We start from the raw sequence: 10,054 nt of genomic DNA on the forward strand, positions 1-10,054 counted from the left end.
AAAAATCATACCTTGTGTGTTCATATTAAAATGAAAATTCTCACATTGAGATGTTTATTTATATCCACATATGGATCTTAAAGGTAACAAATTTTGTTAGGATAATCTGGACTAAGAAAACCTCCAGACTAAACTATATAGACATCTTTAAGTAGGCGCTATTAAGAAAAAAGTTTTTTCTTGAAATCTATCTGTCAAATCTCATAATTAGTATATGTAGTTATGGAAAATAATATCCTTGTTTATAGACTCATAGATACTTGAGATATGGTTTGATCATATTCATAGAAATGAGTGTTATTAAAACCTTTTAACAATAAGTCTTGCTAAATATGTATAGTTCTCCATGTTTGTATTATTTCTAAAATACTTACTCACTCCTTCTATCTTTGCTATACGAAGGGAGATTAATCAAGCTCATAATTGAGTATTATACATGGATTACATCTCACTGTTCATGACTTAAAGTCATTCAACATGTTCAAAGTATGATATAGCATTTTGGTAGTTGATGGATTTTCTAGAAACCATCAAGAAGAACTCATCAATGAAAGATTCCATATTTATCATGTTATAGATGATTTCTATCATGTATGTGAACAATTTATGTTTATGAATATCTGTTATTCAAGTTTAACAATTTCTTGTAAAAACTAATGTCAACCTTTTCTACATCTGACTATGGTTCTTTAGTTACTTCAAGTTCCATGTGCCTCCCACTTGCTTTGTCATTAGAAGCTTGTTTTATGATAACTCAACTTTCAATGGAATAAGAGAACTTATTTTTTGTGGGTTTATATAAACTAATCTAGGAAACCTTTTAGAATATTCTATAAGTATGTATTTAGTAGATTTTGGATCTAGAAGCTTCAGTATAATATAGGCTTCAAATCTACAAAACATTAAGTAAGATATGTATGGAGCGTTTCCATACGAAATATTGCAGAGTGTTTTATCCACTTATTAGTTGGTATTTGTATTCAAGATACAAGTCATAGTTGTTGGATAAGGTGTCTAAGTCCATAACTATAATTGATATGTACTTGACCCGAGAGTAGCATGGTCCATTTTGAGAAAGATGTTATTTATGATTTATTAATATATTACAAGTATAATATATTAATATAAAATCATGTTATTTAATTTGTATTGTTCAAGAATTAAAACTACTAGAAAACAGCCCTTTAATGACGCGCAAACAATGACGCGCGCTGATAGAGGACGCGCATTCGTGCGTGCCCTGAAAAATAATGTCCGTTCTGGAAAATTTGAAGGATAGAGGGCACGCATTTTTTTGTGCCCTAAAATTAGTGTCCAACAAAAAAAATTAAAAACACGGAGGGCACCTATCCTAAAAAGCGCATCGTGTTACCCTGTCGCTTTATATTTTAGTCTCTGAGCGCACGTTTTCATTTTTTGGGGGGAATGAAATCCAAAAAATTAAAAACCCCGCTTGCGTCTCCTCTTTCAACAGGAACACTCATCAGACTCACCACCATCTCTCTTTCTCTCTATCTCTATCTCTCTCTACCTATCTCTATCTCTCTCTCTCTCTCTCTCTCTCTCTCTCTCTCTCCTTCAAAAAATTGAAAACCCCGCTTGCGTCTCCTCCTTCAATGGGAACGCCATGGTCGTCGCAGCTACATCTCACCACCTGTAACCTCAACACAATCGACCATCACCACCATTCCTACCATCCATCGCCACCCTACCATCTTCTCCATCACCACCTCTTTCTTGTTCTATATGAAACCCTAAAATCAGTTTCATACTCGCCTTCGCCACCCCTCTTCTACCCCCAAAATTATGGCGATACTAATTACGGTGAAACAAGCTTCTCGGTTTCATACTTGCCTTGATGCTACTCGCTTGGTTTCAGTTTCAGGTCTGACCCGTTGTCCTTTGTCAACTCCGATCAAAACCAACCGCCCATCCACCCTTGATGTCACCTCCTCTGCCGGTCACCATGAATCAGCATAAGAAGATAGCTGACAAGAAGATAAACACAAACAATAGAGTGGGAGAAAAAGAAAGAGAAACTTGGAATTTGACTTTAGGTAACCATTATTTTGTCGTTCCCTTAATTTTTTTTTTCTAAAACGATTTGTTGTTCAACTATGGAATATTGAGAAATTTGATGTTTTTTCTCCATCTTCAATTACTATGTCTTTCTTAATGATACCTTAATTTGTTTGAATGAGGGTTCGACATGATCAATTACTCAAACCATTATAGGGTTCGACATGTATACCACCGTTGATTTGCGATTTGCAACTAACTAGTCTTCATTAGCGATTTGCAGGTAAGTACCTTTGACTGAAACATTATTGACTTTTCCTTTGACTTTCTATAAGCATTTTTCACAAGTTTATATCATTCATCCTAGTTTCTGTTTCTTCCAAATACTCATTCTATTATCACTTATAGGAACTAAATGAGAGGCATTTGTACCCCCTTCTTATTCACAATGTAGTTTAGTACAGAAGAATATGTTCATTACCAACCTGATGCATTGATGTTCAATGATCAACCACGTCCAGATTACGGTGTCGAAGTCATGTACAGGGTAATTACTTCCTATTTCTTGAGTCCAATTCTTCTTTTTTCTAAATGATTTTTGACCTTAACATGAATTGCAGTTTGTTGGATTTGATGCTTTTGAAAGATCTCTGTATTTCAGTCCTTCTTTTGATTTGGGACAGGTTAGTAATTAACATAAAACTTTTTTTTCTTCAAAATCTTTGTATCTTACTATCATTAATCGGATTATTTTCTATTAATGTTCATGTTCATGTAGTTTGAGCGATCCAGACGAATTTTCCACCATTCAACATATCGCGTTTTACTAAATCACAAGGAGAGAAACACTTTAAATGCTTAGGAGGTTAGTTTCGTCATTTTACACTAACCATATTTTATCAACAAATTCTTTTATAATTCTTTATTTTGGGATTTAGAATTGTTACAAGCAGAGGGTTTGGATATGTGGGGCACGACCTGAAGAAGAAGAAACATTTTAGTTTACAATAGTTCAGGTATGTTTTTTTATTTTATTTATTCCTTACTTTCTTCATGGGTTGTTTTAGTATCTGGATTCTCTCTGATTCTATCCATGTCATCTTTGAGCAGATTATTGCTTCAAGCCCTTACACCACGACTGACAACTTATTCTTTGAGCCACTCTCTGGTGAGAATTTACAATTTTAACCCTGTAACTGTTCAAAAATCAAAACCACTCTAAACTAACAATCATTGTATTTAAATCATTAACAGTTAGGGCCTTTCATTGATTCGGATCACCCCGAGATCAAGAAAGGAGCTTTAAACAGGACTTATGATGATTTATTCTGTCTTGAAATCCTTAGGAGGGTATAATCGTCTAAACGGCTCCTTTATTTTTACCTGTAACACTTTTATTTCCAACTTTTCCCTTGATTTTTTGTATATCAATTGTTCCTCAGCTTCAAGATTATGTGGAATATATGGGCTCTGTTACACGTGTGATTCTTGTGCCATCTATACACAATGCACATCATGACTATGTATTTCCTCAGGTAAATTTATAATTTTATCGTGAATGAAAGAAATATTTATAAATATTACAGTAAGTTACATGTTGGTCCCTAAGTGTAGCTTTTGATTGTGCATCCTACTTTTGATAAAATTACTCTAAGTATTGGATGACTAAGACGTTTTATAACTGTATCTTTTGATTGTGCAACCTACTTTTGATATGAATATAGCTGATCAAGATCGACAGATAACTTGCATTACAAATCCAGGAATGATCTCAACAAATAAGGTAAGTGTTGTTATTTGGATGATATTTAAAAATGTGAGTTGAGAAATTTTAATAATTAAGTGAAAAAAATATAGGTGAAAGTAGGATGTTGTAGTGTGGATGTCCTGAAACAACTTAGTATGGATGTGGTGTCACGTGGGATCAAGAATCGCATGAATACACTAACAAACCATCTACTGAGTCAACGCAGGCATGTTTTCAAAATTCAAATAATATTTTTCTTTTTTCTTTTTTCTTAATTTACTATTTTTACGTTTGTGACAACAGCTTTTATCCTTTGTACCCACCCATGGAAGACACTTCTGTTTACTTGTCGCTTGCTCCAGAAGCTCCGCTATGTTGAATCCTAAAGGACGGATACGGAAAATGGTGGATGGAGGTGGTGCAAGTGTAATATACATGGATACCGTAAGGCCAGTTTAATTTTATTATGTTTTCTCCATTATTAAGTGTTATTTTTTGTCTGGACTGGTTAAATGATGTTTCAAAAAAAAATGATGGCTCATTTAGGGAAATGGAACTGTAAAAAGTTAGGACATAGCTTTTCATGACTTTTTCTATTCAGTTTTTTTTTCTTCTAAATGAAACAGACATTTATAATGTCACCAGGAGCATGTAGAATCTTGGACAAATCATTTGAGGAGTTCACATTCTACAATACCTTCACCAGTTTGTGCTAAAGGTACATCTATAATGCCACCAGCTTGTTGACTATCCACTGCATTACTTGAAAAGTAGTGCCCCTTAACATTATACAGTTTGTTCAACTACATAATTAAGTACAACCAAATCATTAACTTTTATGATAATTGTATGAAGTTTTATCAAGATTCAGATGAAATACCACTAATTTAATGGAATGCACCCTTGTTCACATAGAAACATGTAAAAGTTACTCAAAATTACAACTGTTGTCTTAGTTTCTGATGTATGACTTAATTTGACTTAGTGTAATATACATGCATATTTATCAAAGACTTAATTTGACTATTGTTGGGTCACGGGTTGGTGAAGTCTTTTTAATTTGCCATGAAACCTGGAACCCAGAGGTATGTTTATTCAACTACACATCGAAATGGTTCATGTACACCACATGATGATATATTATCAATAAATCAAGATAATAATAATAATATGAAAACTTCAGTTACTCCATTAGGCAACCTTTCATCACCTTTACCTATGATGGATTTATTAGACATATTTGGTCCTACCCCTCCACCACCTAGTATGTTTATTTATTTATTATTTTATAATAAATTTTGTTAAAAAAAGTTATTTTTTATATTCTTCAGTTGCATTTGGAACCTACTAGCAGTAAGTCTCTTCCTTGAAATGGTAACGACTCAATAACACAAAAATTACGAGTTACCAAAACTCAACATGGCAAGGTAACTATAAATAAATCATCATGGAATGAAATGTTTGTGTGTTTTTTTTTTTTAATATCGTTTACATGATGAATGTTGATTGTTATGGCAGAAAGCAATCATTATGCGCATACGAATAAGCTACAAGTTGAACAACAAGGACATGTTGGAAGAAAGACATCCCTCGTGAGATATGATAACATTTTTCGCTCTCTTCTATCACAATCTGTTAGTGTTTATATTTGGGACAATGTTATTAAATATTATTTGTATCTTTGTATTCCCATGTTCTTAGGTCCAAATCATGGATATTTGAATTTGTTGATTTTGGAGGTGAAATCAGACAAGATATATGGTGCTAATAAAGGTAAGACAAGGGCAACAAATTATTTCATTAATGACATTAATCACTTGCATTTGTGATTGTATTCATTACATATGGATTCAATACTTAGCTAAGTTGACCTAGCATTTTATTCTTCTAGGTTCACTCAATCAGTTCTTGTTTTTGTTGTAAAATTTAAATTGTAATTCAGGGTATTCTTGGTCCATGTGCATCACTTGAGAAGGTTCATATAGGATTTTAAAGAATGTTAACTCTTTGTTGACTGATTGTTGTTTTTTGTGCAGAAAGGTGCTTTATGTTCTCATACTAGCATTGGTCAAGGGAGTACTACTACATGGAAGGTGCTTCAATAGACACTTGCTTACAACAATGTACACAAATTAACTAAGGAAATAGCAATGTAGTACTAGGTTATATAGTTAAGGAAAACCTATTAATAATAATGTACAAATATTTGTCTACTATCTGAATGATTATTTGTATGACAATAAATTTTATGCAATGGATTGTATTTTTTGTGTATAGTATTTTATTTTCTGTTATGAGATTTTAAATGCAAATTTAATTTGAAAATTAGCAAATTTGTAAATAATATTTTTTTTAACATTTAAAATTATGATACGCAAAAATGTGTGTCATCTTCATTTATGACATAGCCTTTCTTGACAAGGGCTTCCTTGATACGCATTCGTGTCATAAATACGCGCGTCGTAAGGTTACGACACACAAATGCGTGTCATCTTCCTTTATGACAGGGCCTTCCTTGATACGCATTGCGTGTCATAACCGCGCGTCGTAAATGCGCGTCGTCTATAGACGACGCGCAAAAGCGTGTCGTCTCTCTTTATGACAGGGCCTTCCTTGACGCGCATTTGCACGTCGTCTGAGCGTTTTACGACACACAATGAGCGTCATAAAAGGCTGTTTTTCTAGTAGTGTAATTTGGAATTAACTTTGTAATCAAAAGAGACTAGTTAAATTAACGGGGACTGATTATGTAAATCAATGATATATATATATATATATATATATATATATATATATATATGGATTGGGCTATTGATCCATGATGGGCTAAGTTTATTTAAGTTTCCATGAAGAGTTAGCCCACATGATATATGGATCATAACCCAAAGTGTATGGATTAGGGTTTACCCATGACTCTTGGATTCCTACACTATATATATATATATATATATATATATATATATATATGGCTTAGGTTATTTTGGTTTTACTAACTATTGTGTGTTAGAATGCACAGATCTGAACCAACGGATGAAATTAATCAATGGACATGATTTGAGAGTGTATGCTATTACAATGGGATAACATGTACCATATAATCACACAAAATTTAGCAAAAGGGTATTTTGGACATTTAAATACATTTATAGAAGGAAATTTTCAGATTTTTAGGGATAATTAAATCTCCTAATTTAAAAAATCTAATTTTTTTTAATTAATTTAATTTTAATTCTAACGTAATTTGAAAAATAAACGATTTTATTCTGTCAGAATATTTTTTTAGAATGATGTTCTTTCATAATTTTATTCTATTAGAATATTATTGAAGAATAACAAAATTCTTGAATCCAAGGTTAAAAAATAGCAACATTCTAATTTATTCTTTTAAATCCGAACTTAAATACAAATTCATACATAATCTTACAGACTAAAAGTCTTATATATTTTAATATAGTTATAAATATTCTAAAACAATATCAACAAATATGAATAACATTCTTAAAAAAATAACAACATTCTGCTAGAATACTCTCGTTCTCCATGTTTTCTTCATTTTCCACATCAATGGCAGCCCCTTCAAAACCTAAATCCAAAAAAAAAACATAATCAACTTTAAAATAGTATGACTTTCAGTATATTCTGATAGAATAAAACTATAATTCTAACAGAATATGTTAGACATTAAAGACTTTTAATTTATTCTAACAGAATGTACTCGAGTCACTTGATCAAGTATTCCCCGAGTGACCTGATCCAAATTATTGAGTTAAATATGACAGTTCAAAGATCACAAATGTTTCTTAACAAAGAGTGCTAAAAATACAGCTGTAACATCGCATGTTCGAAGGACTATAACTCAGCCAATATTAATCAAATTTAAATGACTTCTGAACCTAACTTGTAGCTAACACCAAGGAGAATATGCAGAAACAAATTTCCGATCATTCCAAGCTAGTATGAGAGAGATATGATAGTTCAAATATTACAAAAAAATTGGCTGGAATATTTGATTCAAGCATTTTAACAAACATTTGGCAGGCAAAATCAGATGCACAAATCTTTATACTCCATTTGATGAAACATACAACATATGTAATTAATAAATAGATGAACGTGACTAAATTTACAATAAAAGAGTGCATACATTCAAATACTAACAAGTAATTTGTATTATCAAGAGTATGAAATTACTTTAAAGAAATCAAATTAAATCATCATGTTTATGGAATAACTAATCATAAGCAAAGTCAAAATCACTTCTTAAAAGCATATGTCAGAATTGTTTTCCATGGTCGGTCTGTTTCTTGGATTGTGTTTCAAAAAATGGAAATGGAAGAGGAACGAGAGATGAGATAGGGCTGAGGAGACAAAACAGATAATAGAGTTCATACCTAGAAGCCGATTATCTCCAAATTAAAGCTTAGAAGTAAATAAGTACTCGTATGCCATCCTCTTTAAAAAATGCTTCGATGGAGGATGGGGGAACAGGGTATACAAATGAATGAAAAACAGAAAAGCCCTAATTTTTAACTTCAATTTGTAGGTAATTCAACAACCTCTTGTCCACTATGAATTGATGGAGCACCTTCTTCTCAATGAGGGTGAGCAGAAACATAAACGGGTGGTGAATGACAGTTGGTGAAGATGCTAGTTGAGGAGGTAGCTATCTCGTGGTTATACATTTCGGCTATGGTGGGTGAAGAAGATAATCATGTTGGAGTTTGATGAATACTCTGATATAGAATTAGGGTTATGAAGATGAAGGAACCATGATTTAAGGGATCAAATACGTGATATTCTATTATTTCCTTAATTATAGGATTCCAATTAAATTATTTCCTTAATTAAAAGTACAAAAAGTCTAAAATACCCTTTAATGATTTATTTAATTATTTATTATTTCTTGAATTCTCATTGATGCATTTAGGCACACAATAGTTGCTAGAAACATTTGAACCTAGCTCATATATATATATATATATATATATATATATATATATATATATATATATATATATATATATATATATGTCCTCATGGCCTAAAATCGGTTCCCCTTGTCTTCTTAGAGTTCATAAAGCTGATTTTGAGTGCATAGTAATCTCTCTCAAGTTCTCCAAATTGTTGGTGGTGTTTTGTGAACCATTTGAGGCATCATATTTGGGGTGCTGAGTTCTTAAAGGCCAAACACATCAAGCGACAACAAGAGGTAATTCTATAACTAGTTTTATAATTCATATGTCATGTTGTATGCTAGATTAGGCTTCATGCTTTGGAAAAAATTGTTTGCATATATAACTAGAGAAGACTTAGATCCAAAGCATCTAGGGTTGTATGTGCACCTTAAGGTTTTTAGAGTGCTCAAAACCCTTCAGTGGTGTCAGAGCCTAGGGTAGTTTTCTGTTATATTGTTGCTTATTTGATTGTTCAAAGTTGAAGCAAACTGAAAATGGCTTTCTGCCAGGATGAACTCGCCAAGTCCATTCATGAACTCGAAAATTCTAAAGCCTGGCTCGACGAGTTGCACTGGCAGATGGCAATTTTTCGGGTTTTTTGGCTTATATTGGATTAGGATCACTACCAAAAACTCTTTTGTATCATAAAATCTATTTTTTCTGATTTGGTATTGATCTTACTCATCCAATCAAAAGATAATTATCAAAATTTTAAGATAATTGTTGGTTTATATGAAAACAAAATTACTTGTAAATTGTTGATTTGATATTATCTTGCGTTATGATTTTGGTTAGATCAATCCTAGATTATATGACAATTTACTTGTTAAAATTAATCTTAATGTTTTTAATGACTTCCATGACTTGTCCTCAAGTTATGGAACATGAAAAGCCTCATCCATTAAAAATGAGATTAAACTCATAAATTACGGAAATGAAGATTTTTGAAGAGTTTCAAAACTTACCCTCAAGTTTTGGAATTTGTAAAGTCTCACTAATGAAACATTTAATTCCATACCCTAGGATTTTAAAAGTTCAAAATTCAACCCTTATACTATTATAATATTATAAGTTTAATAATTATATATATGTATAAGACAAGTCAGTCTTACCATTACCAGGCCTCATTCACGAAGTCAGTCTATAAGAAGGTATAAGGTTACTGCCTATAAAATGGTGGTTGAATGGGTATCCATCCTCACCACCGCTTCCTTGACGGGTGGGGGGTCGTTAGCCGAACGAGTAGGATAGGACATTAATTCTCATTAAAAGTATAATGATAATTATAAAGTAATAAATGTTTTATTAAATTCCGAATCTTAGTTACTTTAGG

General features: G+C 32.1%; 2 long non-coding RNA genes across 2 annotated transcripts; both read left to right on the top strand.

Annotated features, from left to right (window-relative positions):
- Positions 1 to 815: 815 nt before the first annotated feature.
- Positions 816 to 2,695, top strand: LOC122194459 (uncharacterized). The gene is made up of 3 exons (XR_006191426.2): positions 816 to 2,302; positions 2,428 to 2,566; positions 2,640 to 2,695. It is a non-coding gene; the product is annotated as an uncharacterized LOC122194459 (long non-coding RNA).
- A 267-nt stretch (positions 2,696 to 2,962) lies between these two features.
- Positions 2,963 to 6,040, top strand: LOC111912635 (uncharacterized). The gene is made up of 11 exons (XR_006191425.1): positions 2,963 to 3,035; positions 3,130 to 3,187; positions 3,274 to 3,369; positions 3,462 to 3,554; positions 3,744 to 3,802; positions 3,877 to 4,210; positions 4,412 to 4,484; positions 5,098 to 5,193; positions 5,285 to 5,358; positions 5,468 to 5,539; positions 5,803 to 6,040. It is a non-coding gene; the product is annotated as an uncharacterized LOC111912635 (long non-coding RNA).
- The last annotated feature ends 4,014 nt before the right edge of the window (positions 6,041 to 10,054 follow it).

The sequence above is a fragment of the Lactuca sativa genome, chromosome 4, assembly GCF_002870075.4.
Source record: "Lactuca sativa cultivar Salinas chromosome 4, Lsat_Salinas_v11, whole genome shotgun sequence".
NCBI classification, from domain to species: Eukaryota; Viridiplantae; Streptophyta; class Magnoliopsida; order Asterales; family Asteraceae; genus Lactuca; species Lactuca sativa.